The sequence below is a fragment of the Miscanthus floridulus genome, chromosome 19, assembly GCF_019320115.1.
Source record: "Miscanthus floridulus cultivar M001 chromosome 19, ASM1932011v1, whole genome shotgun sequence".
Lineage (NCBI taxonomy): Eukaryota > Viridiplantae > Streptophyta > Magnoliopsida > Poales > Poaceae > Miscanthus > Miscanthus floridulus.
In genome coordinates, this window is record NC_089598.1 from 29,502,463 (window position 1) to 29,514,768 (window position 12,306).

At 43.1% G+C, this 12,306-nt stretch overlaps 1 pseudogene; it reads left to right on the forward strand.

Moving 5' to 3' along the window:
- LOC136525803 (DIBOA-glucoside dioxygenase BX6-like) overlaps window positions 1-10,338 on the forward strand; it is a 45,866-nt pseudogene extending 35,528 nt beyond the window's left edge.
- Window positions 10,339-12,306: the final 1,968 nt, after the last annotated feature.

Below are 12,306 nucleotides of genomic sequence, written 5' to 3' on the forward strand. Positions count from 1 at the left end.
TTGGTGTTGATTGAGTTGAACATTCTTGCATCACCGGTCATGTGTTGAGTGCACCCACTATCAAGAATCCAATGCCTTCCTCTGGCTTTGTAATTGACCTACAAAAGAAGATCAATTCTTTTTAGGTACCCAAACTTACTTGGGTCCTTGAAGGTTAGTGACCAAGCTCTTTGGCATCCAAATGGCTTTCTTCTTTGAGCCCATCCATGGTGCACCAATGAACTTAGCCTTTACACCATTTGCACTCTTGGTAAGCATATAGAAAGAATCAAGCTTAATAGAGGATACATTAGCATTCTTACTCTTATTTTTGCACTCATGCACTTTATGACCAACTTGCTTGCAACTAGTGCAAAACCGACCATTGTTCTTCACAAAACTAGTCTTGTGACGAGTAAAAGCCACCTTGCCTTTCTTGGGGATATAGCCCAATCCCTCTTTGTAAATAGAAGCTCTTTGGCTACCCAAGCACATAAGCAAGCGGTACTCACCACCATAGGCCTTAGCTAAGGTGTGAGTGAGCTTATTGACCTCCTTCTTGAGGGTCTCGTTCTCAACCATTAGTGAGGCATCACAAGTGAAACCATCACTACTAGATAAGGTGGAAGTAGAAGTGCTACAAGAAGGGTTAGTGGGAGCAATAATGATAGTCATAGATAATGATTCATCAATTAGGTCATAAGTTAAGCCTACATTATAAGTCTCAACATGCTTCTTATTATTTTGTTTATTAAGCAAAGAAGAGAGAGCTTTTTCAAGCTTCTTGTGAGCCTTGCCAAGCTTCTCATGGCTTCCTTTAGCCTCTCATAAGTTGCTTTGAGCTCATCAAGGGCTTGCTTAAGGGCTTTTATTTCCTTATTCAAGCTCTTGCATTCCCTTCTCTTAATGCCAAAGTGTTCTTTAGCATCTTCTAGCATGTCAAATAATTCATCTTTAGTGGGTTCATCATCATCACTATCACTATCATTTTCATTATCATGTTCCTCATCACTTCCATCATCATAAGTTTGTACCTTAGTGGCCTTAGCCATGAAGCATGATGGAGTGTCGAAGAGAGAAGGCTTCTTATTGATAACAATGCTTGCAAGTGTCTTCTTCTTGGTGGTCTTGTCATTGTCACTATCATCATCGTCACTTGAGGAAGCATCACTATCCCAAGTGACCACATATGAACCACCCTTCTTCTTTTTCTTGAAGGTAATCTTGTCCTTCTTCTCTTTCTTTTCCTTCTTGTTCTTCTTCTTATTCTTCTTGTTGTCATCACTATTATCGCTATTGTATGGGCATTGAGCAACATGATGATCCTTGCTACCACACTTGAAGCACCTCATTGTTTCATCCTTGTTCTTTGATGATGACTTCTTCCTTCTTGCACGATAGCCCTTCTTCACCATGAATTTGACAAATCTCTTCACAAAGAGAGCCATCTTCTTATCATCAAACTCATCAAAGCTTGAGTCTCCATCTTCACTTGATGATTCTTGCTTTACCTTGCCCTTGGATGATGTGGCCTTGAATGCCACACTCTTCTTCTTCTTCTCATCCTTCTTCTCATCTTTCTTCTCCTTCTTTTCTTCCTTCTCATCATCATCTCTATAAGCATCATCAGTCATGATATCTTCCAAGATTTGGTTTGGTGTCATTGTGTCCAAACCGGTCCTCACTAGCAAGGTTACCAACATGCCAAATCTTGTGGGTAAGCATCTCAAGAACTTATGAGAGAAGTCCTTGTCCTCCACCTTCTCACCAAGTGCTTTGAGATCATTGACAAGCACTTTCATCCGATGGAACATGTCCAGCACACTCTCATCTTCCTTCATCTTGAAGCTAGCAATTTCTCCTTGAGAATGTATGCCTTTGCACCCTTTATTGCCTTGGTGCCCTCAAATGATTTTTCCAACTTCTTCCAAGCCTCGTGAGCCATCTCAATGTTCTTGATTTACTCAAATGTTCTCTCATCAATTGCATCATGAATGGCACTTAGAGCAATGTCATTGTTTTGGAGAAGCACTTCTTCGACCGTGGTGGGATTCTTTGGATCATCAATCTTAATTTTGGTTTCTACCACCTTCCACTCTTTTCTATTGATTGACTTGATGTGTGTGGTCATCTTTGACTTCCAATATGGATAATTTGTGCCATCAAATTGGGGTGGCTTCTTAGTGTTGTTGATTTGAGCCATTTTTACACTGAAGGTTGTTAAGCCTCAAATCACAGTGACCTCAGCTCCGATACCACTTGAAAGGTCCTAATAGCTAGAGGGGGGTGAATAGACTATTAAAAATTTCTACAATAACACTTAGCAAACCGGTTAGACAAATATGAGGCGAAGCGAGTGTTGCGCTAGCCTACTAAAAATGCAAGCCACCTACCACAATTCTAGTTTATATAGTCTCTATCCACACAATGGCTATGTCTTTACACTAAGTTAGTGTGCTCTCAAAGGCTAACTAAAGAGCCACACTAACCAAACTACAAGCCCTCACAAATAGCTACACTAAAGAGCTTGACAACTAGTTTGTGGTAATATAAAGAGAAAGGGAGCAAAATGGTTATACCGTCGAGTCAAGGAATGAACCAATCAATCATAAGAATGAATACCAAAGAAGACCAATCACCTTAGAATCAAATGATGACACAATGATTTTTTACCGAGGTTCACTTGCTTGCTGGCAAGCTAGTCCTCGTTGTGGCGATTCACTCACTTGGAGGTTCACGAGCAGATTGGCATCACCCACCAAATCCTCAATAGGGTGTCGCACAACTAACACAACATGAGGATCACACAAGCCATGAGCAATTTACTAGAGTACCTTTTGGCTCTCCACCGGGGGAAGGTCAAGAACCCCTCACAATCACCATGATTGGAGCTAGAGACAATCACCAACCTCCGCTCAATGATCCTCGCTACTCCAAGCCGCCTAGGTGGAGGCAACCACGAAGAGTAACAAGCGAATCCCAAAGTGAAACACGAACACCAAGTGCCTTTAGATGCAATCACTCAAGCAATGCACTTGGATTCTCTCCCAATCTAAAAAAGATGATGAATCAATGATGGAGATGAGTGGGAGGGCATTGGCTAAGCTCACAAGGTTGCTATATCAATGCAAATGGCCAAGAGAGTGAGCTTGAGCCGGCTAAACGATATTTATAGACACCCCAAAACAATAGAGTTGTTGGATCAATTATTGGGCTGACTGTGCATCGACCGGACGCGCAGGTTGTGTGCACCGGACGCACCGATCGTGTCTACCGGACGCATCCAGTCGCTACCTGACCGCCACGTGTCCAATTTCAAAATGAAGTAGTCATTGCTACCATATTCAATCTGCAACCGGATGCTCTATTAAGAAATGACCGGACGCTCTATTAAGAAATGACCGGACGCTGAGCCGCAGTGTCCGGTTGAGTCTAGAGAGTTCCAAGGGCCGACCGGACGCGCTGTTTAGAAATGACCGGATGCTAAGCCATAGTGTTCGGTTGAGTCCAGAGAGCACCCAGGGCCGACCAGACGCATCCGGTCACTGTGGACCGAACGCAGGAGACGTAGCGTCTAGTCGATTCCAGAGAGCTCCTAGAGCCGCTCTAGGCCAATCGGACGCGTCCGGTCACTCTGGACTGGATGCTCCTAGTGTTCGATCAACTGTTTCACTGAACATCAACTTTGCTGATTCACATCGGATGGGTCCGGTGTGTCGACCGGACATGTCCGGTAGCTTTTTGAGTTCGGTCATTAATACCTGACGTGTCCGGTCACTCTGTGACTAGCGCGACTAACTCCTTTTTCAACTCTATCTTCTTTACCCTTTCTCAAATGTGCCAACCACCAAGTGTATCACCATGTGCACATGTGTTAGCATATTTTCACAAACATTTTCAAGGGTGTTAGCACTCCACTAGATCCTAAATGCATATGCAATGAGTTATAAATCTAGTGGCACTTTGATAACCGCATTTCGATATGAGTTTCACCCCTCTTAATAGTACAGTTATCAAACCTAAATGTGATCACACTCTCTAAGTGCCTTGATCACTAAACCAAAAGGCTCCTACCACTTATACCTTCGCCTTGAGCCTTTTGTTTTTCTTTTACTTCTTTTCCAAGTCCAAGCACTCGATCATCACCATGACAACACCATCATCATGTCATGATCTTCATTTGCTTTGCCACTTGGAGTAGTGCTACCTATCTCATAATCACTTTGATAAACTAGGTTAGCACTTAGGGTTTTATCAATTCACCAAAACCAAACTAAAGCTTTCACCTTGTCTTCTATGTGTAACACCCCTGGTGTTATGAGCTTGTTTAGCGCCAAAATTTAGGTCTAAGAAAATTACCGAAACGAGTTCCTCGATTTTTAAGATTTAAAAACTCACATGAAATAATCAACAACTCTTATGTGACTTACTATTCTGGCTGAGAGGAATCAAATAAAAACCTAAGTTAATTTATTTAGTGCGTAAAACCTTTAGTGAAAATCCTAATAAGAAAAATATAATACGTGGCTTTAACTATTTGGCATGAAAAACATTTTTTTATAAACAAAAGTTAAATATAATTTGTATGTAGTACTTGAATAAAGTTTAGAGTGTAAGTGTAGTAGATGGAAATGCAACATTAATTTTTGGAGAATAAATACTACTAGTTAGTAATTTTGGAAGTTCAAAAAATCAAACGTGGAATTTAGAAGGGTCATTTTCGTTGCCAACAAGCACTTGAGCTCATGTTTAAAAGTATCCTTCTTTTGCAGATTATATTGGACAAATTAATTAGGAAGTGCTTAGATATTATGTTTCTAAGAGTTAGTATGTAGTATGGGCTAGGTCATGGTACAATTGTTAGTTGAATCTGGCAATGTTTAGACCTTTTAAAAATTCAATCAAAAGTGTTAGGGGAGGTTAGTACTAATCGAACATGGACTTCTTGTAAGTCTGAAATGATAATAGACAATGCTATTTTGTTGTTTAAATTTTAACAAAAATGCCTAAACATTAGTTTCATGTTTTGGTACCGTTGGTTGCATCAAAGTGAGTACTTTCCAATGGTATAGGGGTTAGTTTAGTTGGTATGTGTTTTAATCATCAATTAATTGATACAAAAAGCGAGAAAATGACGTTTGGACAGCTAGTCTAGGGTCTTGGGCACCGGTTGGCGGCACCAACTTGGCATGCCCATATTTTCTTCTCTAGTCTGCCTTGGTCTGAGTATTTTGATCCATCTAGTAGCCTTAGGTACCATCTTTAGCTTGCCCGAGTTGGTTGGGTCATAACCGAGCTAGATGGGTCGTGGTTGAAGCTTTAAAATTCGTGCATGTCGTAGTTCGAGCGGTCGGGCGCCGTGGGCGTGGTCACCACGTGGCCACCTCGTGCCATGCACTTGCTTGCGTCTCGTGCACCATGCCGTCGTGTTGGGTCGGTCAAGCCGCCTTGGCTTGGCTAAGGTTGATCTAGCAGGCCACTAACCCCATCCCATGCCCATTGCCCTACCTCGCGTTGCCGCTCTAGATGCCGCCACGGTCGCGTTGCTGCTGCCCTCCGTGCCGTGTCATAGCGCAGCTGCTGTCGTTGTCGTCACATCACCGTGCTGTGCTGCTGCTGCTGCTCTTGGGGTCTCGCATCAGGACGCTGCTGCCCGTCGCGTCTCCGAGCACGTGGGTTTGCCCCTTGCTATCTCACGCCGTTGCCTTTCCATTAACGGTGTCGTGGCCGCGCATGCCACGCTACCCCACCGCCTACATGTGTATGTTTTGGCTTTGGTTCCTGAGCACGTGTTGCCTTGGTAGCATCGACTGCACCCCGCCAAGGCGAGGACAGACCAAGCCGAACCTACCTCTTCCCCCTCCTTGGCTTTTTCTTCCCTGTCGCCATGGACGACGTAGCCGCTTCCTTAAATTCGGTAGATACATGTCACCTCATGTCGATTCACTGCCTCTATGGCTCTGCCTATGAGTCATCTAGCCACATGACCCCACCCTGCCTTGACTCGGGTCACGACGAACTCTAATTTTGGAGTCGCTCGCCGCCGAGCCTCTAAGACTGCATCGGCAAATGCCGAGAGCGGTCATCCACCCCTAGAGTCTCTCACGATCAACAAATCACATCACAAGCTTTGCGTCCCTCTCCACTTCACCCTACACACCACTACTGCCTTCACACCATAGTTGACGTGGCGGTGCTGTCGTGGAGCACCGCCGTACCCCTCTGGTTGCACGTGGCCAGCCTTCTCTGCCACCCCCTGGCTCCAACGAATGCTACGACCGAGTCCAGGGTAAGCTAAGCATGCTCTAACAATAGCTAGATAGGTGTGCGGTGGTCTAGGGTGGCCAAAGTGACCGCGCCACTGTCATGAGCGATCGCTTGCCGTGGCCACCGTTTCTGAGAGCTCCATTGCTCCCGTACCCCCCGCTTAGCATAGACGCTAGGACCGTAGATGGAGGTCGGCCCACTAGCTAGGCCGGTGAGAACCTTATGTGGCCGATGTGGCCGGCCAATGCCCGTGTCTGCCATGGCAGTGAGCGCGGGGGTGCCTGTGACCTCCCCGATGCAAAGGTGAATTATTATAGGGTCATTAGTGCATAATTGCTAACTACGTGAATAGCGTGCATAGTGGACGTGCGATTTCGTTAAAGCGCGGGGACTTTTGTGCAAATGTGTCAGCGCGCGTGGGCTCCCTCACGTGTGGGCCGCGCTGTCGTAGGCCACGCCTCGTTGGGCCGCGAGGCCGAATTTGCTTTTTCTTTTTCCTGAGAAATTAGAAATAGTTATATCATTTTATTTCTGGGCTGATCTTTGATAATTAATATCAATTCATATAAGTGTCCAAAAATTGTGAAATAAATTTTGTTGAGTTCCTAAAAATGCTATCTATCTGATAGTATGGTTAGTTTATACATGTTTGTGTTGATGCTAAGGTCTATTAAATCATTTGAAAGTGTTTAATGTCATTTAGATTAATAATTGTAGGAATTTTTGTGGTAAATTGGTAATAGTTTTGGCCATGAAATTTTTACAGTAGATTCCTAACATTATTATGTGCTCACTGTAATTTTTGTAGCTCCATAATAATTAGTTTGCTAAGGTAGCTAAATGATCCCTAGTTCAAAAATATAAGTTTAAATCAATAAAATGCCGAAACACCTAGGGATTTTATAACTAAAACATTGTGGGAAATTAGCGCCTAGTTTGACAACCTAGATATATAACCTAGCACATTAGAGCTATCTCGTTAGCTTGCGAGGCGCAATCGAATTTCTAAGAGTTTTGGTTGTCATTGATTATTTACATATATGTGTTGCATCCACGTATATCATAATAGGAACAACGATGGGTCATGGGGATGCTCGAAGTAGCGGAAAAGATGGTGCCTGATGATCGTGTCACCACGATAGAATGCTAACTTTTTGTTATATCTTACCCAGACAAGCCCCGATGCATAACCCCTATTATTCTGCACTTTATCTTATGCTTGTGCATTAAGTTTTAAGGAGTTGAATGAAAACCACTTGCATATATATATATATATATATATATATATATATATATATATATATATATATATATATATATATATATATATATATATATCCTTATCCCATGAGTCCTACTAGTATGTCAGGATCATGTAGATTGCTATGCTATAGGATCCGATAGAAGCCGAGTGATTACCTGTCACTCGTGAGAGATAGGAAAGATATTATTGTTGTTATTGTATTACTATCACATATAATATATATGATAATTGGAGACCGAGCGGAATGGTACTTTGGATCTGGACTTGGTTAGGCATTCGAGCGAGGCTTGGATTGCATTTGTTTCGCCTATGTCGATTGAGGACCGTCTGTTGCATTGGATTCTAGTTAGGTCACAGACTTATTATCCTGAGCACATACTTGTTTATGCGGGCGGAAAGGCTCGTTGCTCTCTTTATCGTGGGTTCTGGCTCTTTCCGGACCGACTGATTGGAGGTGGGGATGATAGAGGTCTAAGCACCACACTGAATCCGAGACTCAGGTGTGGGGGCTTGGAGTTCAAGTTTGGACGGAGACCTAGAACCCTTGACATGAGAGTAGTGGGTTCGTCCTGCTTATGCCTGGGGTACAAGTGGGGTATTTGTTTTGAAGTACCCAGCTGGGATACATTGGTTCGCGAATCGTCGTGTAATACGGTACGACATAGCTACGATCTAGCATCATAGTAAGAACTGGAATATGAAAGATGGTAAAATAGTTCTGATTGCTTATCACCTGCTTGAAAATAGCATAGGTGCTTACATAGAATGGTTAGTTAATGAACTAATGATGACTGCTAATAAAATTGAATATAAGGACGCACATTTAGTAATGCTCCTATAGATGCAATAAATCCCCAAGCTAGATAGCCTTGCATATCCTTGGAGTCTTTTCTTTCCTCCTGACGGGTAAGTCTTGCGGAGTACAATTGAGTACTCAAAGTTTGTTCTACCCTATTGCAGGTGATAGGAACATGTGGAGCGGGCACTTGTGTGTGGAAACCTCCTGACAGGCTCAGCGAGGATTTTCTTAACGTTGCGGACATAGAGTTTATTTGAAACTTCCACCCAAAATGTTTTACAATGGAAAAACTTATAACCTGTTATGATGTATATAACGGATCATCATGTTAAGGTTTAACTTGTCATTAAATGATTTTATTTCCACTGAAACTCTGATAACATGGTTATATTCTACGGTTATAAACAATAAATGTTATACTCTGATGTTGCGTGGAAAGTGATGTAAGAAATGGCTAAAATATTGTAAGTTTTATTCTCCTATTTATGATCCTATTGAAAAATGTTGATTTTCGGGTTCTTCCATGGGGTGTGCTCGACGAGACTGCATAATTTAGTGTCATCCCTTGAGTACTTAGTGTCTAATGGAAGACAAGTACTCTTAGGAGGCATTAGATTAGGCGGTTCTACCACACTATGCCTGCTAGCCTTGTGACCAGGTTCTTTGCAAACGGAGCAAAGATTCCTACCATGGATACCAACTATACTGACTACACCTATACTAACTACACCTATACCAACTAACTATACTAACTAATCTAATATTAATACCTATACCAATAATTCTAACTAACTACACTAAACACACTAATATTAATACATATACTTACTATACTAAGTAACTTTACTAACTATACATATCTAGCTAACTGCAAAACTATACATAACTTATATTTACTAACTTCACTAAATATCTTTGCTAACTAATTATATAAATCTCTATCTAGTCAAACTAAATTTGAATCCTAACCCTAGCAAAAAAAATGATGGAGATGCAGAAGAGCATTACCTCGACAGAGATTATGGGTCACCACAATCCACCAATGGAAAGGAGATGGCCGGCGACGGCAATGGCCGGCCGGTAGCGACCTACTTCTGGAGGGCGGCGACAATGGTCAGTCGGCCAGCGGCAATCCCCCCTTCTGGGGGACGACGATGGATAGCGCAGCAATGTCCTTCAGGGCTCGAGACAGTGCGGAGAGATGGAGGGGCGGCGACGAGGACGGGCGGCGCGCAGCAGTGGGGAGATGGAGGGGTGGCGGTGACAATAAAGGAGGCAACGAGACAAGGGGAGATGAAGATGGAGTGAGGGAGGATGGGCACACGCCGGACGGGGCGCGTTGGGCGAGGCGCGGTGAGCGTGGCGGACGTGGGCTCGCCGGGCGGGCGCGGCCGCGGCGGACGTGGCGTGGCGGCGGCGGGGCGGGCGGGAGTCGCGGCGGCGTGTTTTCTCGTCTAAGAATGGAGACACTGAGAGAGAGGAAACAAGGGGTCTGCCGCGCCGTGATGCGTGGCGTGGTAGGCCCGCCGCGCCGTGACGAGTGGCGCGTCAGACCTGCCACATCAGCGGTCGCCACAACCGTTGAGTGTCCCCTGCCGCGCCGCCATGCATAGCGCGGCAACGTGAATTAGCCGCGCCATGCAAAGAGACACGTCCAAAAGTGTTAGTTTTGAAGAAAAAAAACATTATCAATTTTAAAAATAGTTTTAAAAAATTGTTAAAAATAAAAAAAATCGCCCGTGATGTGCAGCTTGTCAGCAACGGCCGGTTCAGGAGCGTGGAGCACCGGGTCCTAGCGAACCAGAGCACGGATAGTCCCAGAGGGTATCGGTGGCGTGCTTCTTCAACGCGGACACGAAGAGATCTACGGGGCTTTATGGACCCATCACGGATGGCAGCGATCCCCCGCTCTACAAGAGCGTCACGCCTAGAGTTCGTCGCGTACTCGTACAGCAAAGGTCTCAACGGTCGCCCGTTTGAGTACTTCCGGTTGGGGGCAGAAGAGCATACTCCTAGACCTGCCGCGTAGTTAGTGATGCAAGTTATTGTTACTTCGTTCGTATAATTGGGCCAATCCAAAATTTTGTTTAAATGAACTAGAATGGTATTTCACATGGCTCCGTTCGCGTGCCCTTAAAACCGGTTTGATCTGCTTCTTTTTTCATCCGGAACAGTGTTTTTCTCTCACAAATTCCTCCAGAATTCCTCTCACAAATTTGAGCGAGGTAAGAAATAAATTTAAATGATATTTGATCGTGATTAGTTAGTTGACTCAAAAAGAACCACCATTAAGTACTCACCTGCATCCTTGCATGTAGTTCGTTGTTCTACCGGTATTGACGATTAGGACATCCCTTCCGCTGAGCATCTCTAGGTGTATTTGGTTTGGGGACTATTTAAGATGGGGCGGTTCCGTCTCTCTTTTTACTGTGGAGTTATTCCACGTGAATGTTTGGTTAATAGGATGGAACAGTCCCGTTTCTTTGTAGAAGGGATACCAGGATGTTGGCTCCTAGTCGAAGCGAAACCAGGATGTTGGCTCCTAGTCGAAGCTGTTTTGTGATGTTTGTTTAGTACCCAAGGCCGGTCCAAGTGGCGTGACCACACGGGGCTCTAAAAAATTAGACCCCCTACTCAATAATTGGTCATTATATTAAGTCTAATTATTTTAAGCCCAATTAGTCTAAGCACGAGTTGTTTTTTCAGCTTCTTGATGCGGCTCACAAGGATTACCGTGCAAGTGTTCACCGATTTATGTGACTCCATTGCAATGCTCTAACTCTCAAGTCCAGTAATCTACCATAACTACTCGCTTTCACGCGATAAATTCAATGCATTTCGCATTGGCGTCGACCATCACTACAAACACCGCAAGTGGCACCATGACGGCCGACAAAGACGACGCTGCACTTCCTAACACCAATCGGGCAATAAGTCCTTCATGCTGCTGGTTAATTTACACTTTTTCTTCTCTACCAACATGCCTTTTCAATTTTCATTCTCGTCTAACTTCTCGAATAGGTAACAGCGTACATTCTTGCTTGTTGGTTCCGTGAATATTTGAGAGGGTTTGTTAAATATCTATTGTAGTTATTATTGTTGAAAATTATATGTCGTTATATAATGGAACCTAATTTAGTTTTTTTATTTGTCAACATATAGGGGCCTTATTTTGGATTTCACGCAGAGCCACACAAAAGCAAAATCTTAGATATGGGCCTTCTAGATTCGAAGCGGGAGCTCTTTCGAGAGCTTTGGCACTAAGTAAAGTTTGAAAAAAGTAATAACTTCCATTCTCAATCGTAAACTTTTTTTTTATCAAATCGATCATATAAGACTATAACGGTTTAGATCTGTTAAAAGATTATGGCCATGTTCGACTTATCCCATATTCGGCTTGTTTGGCTTGTTTTTTCAGCAGAAACAGTGTTTTTCTCTCACACTAATTCAGCCAGAACAATATTTTTCAGCCAGTTTCAGCCAAGTTTCAGACCAGCGAACGGGGCCATAAGAAAAAAATAATCAAATGCAGATGGAACAAGTATGAAAGTAGATAATAGTGTAGAATTCAAATTTGTGTTACTACTAGATCTCACCATAATAATAAGGAGCTGTTTGGTAAAAAAATATACAACAATTTTAGGAAGCAGTTTTGCATATTATTTTTTTACCAAACGTGTAAAAAGGAAACAACTTCTCACGTGGACCCATGGAAAATCGGTCTTACGAGGCTTGGACAACGGATGGAGCAGAAAAAACAAACTTTGATGATAATTGTGCCCATGATGTTGATGCTAAACACTAGTGCAAAATCAAATTTTATATAAGTATATAGAGATTATAAACATCCAAATTTCATTAAATGGACGTCTCATGGTAATTATGGAGTATATAACAATAGCCTAAGAGCAACTTCCTATCTCAACTTACAATTTTTCCACACTTGGTAAAATCAATCCAAACGAACGAAAAGATATACTCGTGTATCCAATCAGCC